Below are 3,608 nucleotides of genomic sequence, written 5' to 3' on the forward strand. Positions count from 1 at the left end.
TTGGTATCAGAGCTTTGTTTATAGTGAATTGAGTATATCAACCCATAAAAGATATACAACTATAAACACATCGGGATTAAAATACTCTGACCAAGAGTTTATACTTTTAAATAATAAAATATTTAACCAAAGTATACATACCTGCATTCATACTAAAATCAGTGTCACTAGGACTGAACAAAAGTATTGCGATTGTTGGACAACACAAGTAGGCTTGGGGACATATAATCAGATCTGGGAGTGATATAGCCTGATCAACTATATCTTTCTGAGAAGTGGTGTTGCAGCAAGTCTAAAAACTTACAAACACTACTACAATGAAAACATTAGAACAAAACATAAACTTAAAATACTATAGGAGTATTTTGTGTTACTATAATTACTTATGTGCAAACTAAAAAGATATTTATTCGTATGTCAATAGTTGCTGAGTGGATACGCTAACGTTATATGTGACTAAGGTGTCATAGACTTAGAATCTGTGACCTTTGCTTTACTTCATGTTCCTTGTTTGGTTGTGGACTTAGAGTTAGGATCACTTATTCGAAGGTCTATCCTGTTTGGGTTACATATGACTAGTATGCACTACGCAAATGTTCGAGTAACTGGTAAGGATCATCTTATAATTGTCTTAATTAGTACGTCTATTAATTATTTCTTTTACCCCCATTCTCGCGTAGATAACATGGCCGGATTCCATCCCCACGGCGACCCGTACTTCCCCAACCAAGGAAACGGTGGATGGCTCGATGATGAGCCGGAAGAGGAACATGCAATTCCATTAGATGATGACATCGCAGAGAACTTCCCGGAGGATTCTGACCCTAAGCCAGAAGTCAACGATCTACCTCTGGTAGCTCCAATCCCAAATCCTAACCCTCGTCCGGCTTTTCAAGGCCCGACGCCTCTATGGGCGGAAAACTTGGGAACATGGAGTCAAGAACAGGGTCAACCCATGCCATACAACGGAGACAGAAGCTTCTACAACCTGAGCGAGGGAGGCTCAGCGGACAGAGTCCTGCCTATTCTGGTCCGCAGGGTTGCTCGTAATGAAGAGCAGGGTAGGACAACCATCAACCGAGTCATGCAGGTTGATGCCAATGCGGGAGTCAATACTGTCCGCATTCGTCGTCTGGAAGATGCTCGCGAGAGAGCTGCGAGAGACAATGAGTCTCTACTGCAAGAACTAGCTGTGACTCGAGCTAAAGTCATAGAACACCTCATACGCCAGCAAGTGTACGAGCGACGCCTTCTTGATATGGAGTGTCAATTGGCTGAAGGAATAGCCTTCTTATCTATGCTCTAAGTAGCACTTTTCCCTGTAAATTCCTGTTTATCTTAAGACCTTGAACTTTAAGTCGATTAGGTCTTTATGCTGTCAAAATTTTCTTATTCTGGTTTGATGTAAGACCTACTTCTAGGTCATTTTCCCGAACTTGTTACATCTTTAATACCAGTATTATTGACAGATATCAAATCTCGTGGGAAATCTTTGTTCAAATGCTTTCATCTTTCTATTGCAAGATCTCTAATTCAATCATACTTTCATCTGTTTTGTTGGGATATGGAGAGTTAGTCCATGATTCACTTTCATCATACTCTTTATTGAATGCTTACCAATATCTTCATCCTTTAAACTTATAGCTACAAGATTCCTCCACGTCGATCAGCGAGACGCACTACTCCGATAACTCCGAATCAACAATCACCACCACCTCCTCCACAATACAATCCAACAGCTATCCAAGCTTCAGTGAACGCGGCTGTTACGACAGCCCTAGCTCAGTTCAGCGCTAGTGGAACTAGCGGGAGTGGAACAACTGTTCATTCCACTCAAGGTGATGCTCCAGTACGCTCTAGAGAGTGCCCGTATAAGGACTTCACCAACTGCTAACCCAGGACCTTCAATGGGACTGGCAGAATCATTGCCCTCTCGTAATGGTTCGAGAAAACAGAGTCGATCTTTGAGATTTTCTCCTGTCCGGAAGGGAGCAGAGTAAAATTTGCTGCCTGCACCTTTGCGGACCGAGCTCTTACATGGTGGAATAGCCATGTCAAGTCACTAACTCTAATAGTGGCAAATGCTATGGGCTGGGAAGCTCTGAGGGAGCTTATGATCGAGGAGTACTACCCGAGGGGCGAAGTTCAGAAACTTGAACAGGAACTCTGGAGCCTAACCATGAAGGGCTCCGACATAGTGGCCTACACTACCAGATTTAGCGATCTGGTGGCACTATGTCCAGGGATGGTCCCTACTGAGGTAAAGAAGATTGAGAGGTATATCTAGGGGCTGGTGCCTCCATTTCAGGGGAATGTATTAGCTTCAAACCCCACTACCGTCGACAGTGCCAAGTGGTTGGCACAGCGGCTCATTGATCATGGAGTCCGCACCCCGACAACAACAACAACAACAACCCTAACCGTCTTAGAACCATCCAAGGCCGCTGACAACAAACGAAAGTTCTGGGACAACAAGAAGAAGAACACTGCGCAGAACGCTGCCAAAAAGTAGCAAGTCGTGGTTGTTCATGCTGCGATAACACCTACTGCTACTGCGCCGACGAAGCAGTATGCTGGAAGCTTGCCTAAGAACAACAAATGCAACATCCACCATAACGGACTCTGCCGGGAAATGCAGTGCGCTAACTGCAACATGAAGGGGCACACTGCTCGTTTCTGCAAGGCTCCGGCAAGGCCAATCACCCAAGTCCCCGGCGCTGGTGTGGGCCAGGCTTGCTACGGATGTGGCGAGGTGGGCCACTATAAAAGCAACTGCCCGAAGGTAGGGAACGCCAACGGAGTGGGAAGAGTTTTGGCTATAGGCCATGAGGAAGCAGTTGTCGACCCTACAGTGGTCACTGGTACATTTCTCCTCGATAACTCATATGCATGCATATTGTTTGATAGTGGAGCGGAGAGGAGTTTCGTGAACCAGAAATTTGCTCACTTGCTTAAACAAAAATCATGTGCACTTAAAGAATCGTTCACTGTAGAAATGGCTAACGGAAAGACAAAGAGCACTAGCTGCATATACATAGGATGTACACTAACTCTAGTAGCCATTCATTTCCAATCAACCTCATGTCGGTCTCAATAAAAAGTTTCAACGTCATAAGCGGAATGGATTGGTTGAGTTCTCATCGTGCCGACATCATGTGTTACGAGAAGGTCGTTCGCCTTAATCTACCGTATATCGCAACCCTAATTATCTATGGCGACAAACCTGGCACAAACCTTGGTATTATCTATAGCATACAAGCCCCGAAGTACTTACGAAAGGAATGTCGCGCATTCCTTGCTCATGTTGTCGATGTGAGCCAAGAGACGAAGGACATATAGAACATCCCAGTAGCACGCGATTTTCCCGATATCTTTCCAGAAGAACTACCAGGATTACCTCCGCAACTTCAAGTCGAGTTCAGAATCGACTTAGTTCCAGGGGCTACCCCCAGTAGCCAAATCGCCCTATCGTCTAGCACCAGCTGAGATGCAGGAACTATCCAGTCAACTTAATGAATTGCTCAGCAAGGGCTTCATTAGACCAAGCTTCTCACCCTGGGGAGCACCGGTCTTGTTCATCAAGAAGAAAGACGGATCGTTCCGTATGT

The sequence above is a fragment of the Lactuca virosa genome, chromosome 1, assembly GCF_052849685.1.
Source record: "Lactuca virosa cultivar CGN04683 chromosome 1, Lactuca_virosa_CGN04683_v6, whole genome shotgun sequence".
Taxonomy (NCBI): Eukaryota; Viridiplantae; Streptophyta; class Magnoliopsida; order Asterales; family Asteraceae; genus Lactuca; species Lactuca virosa.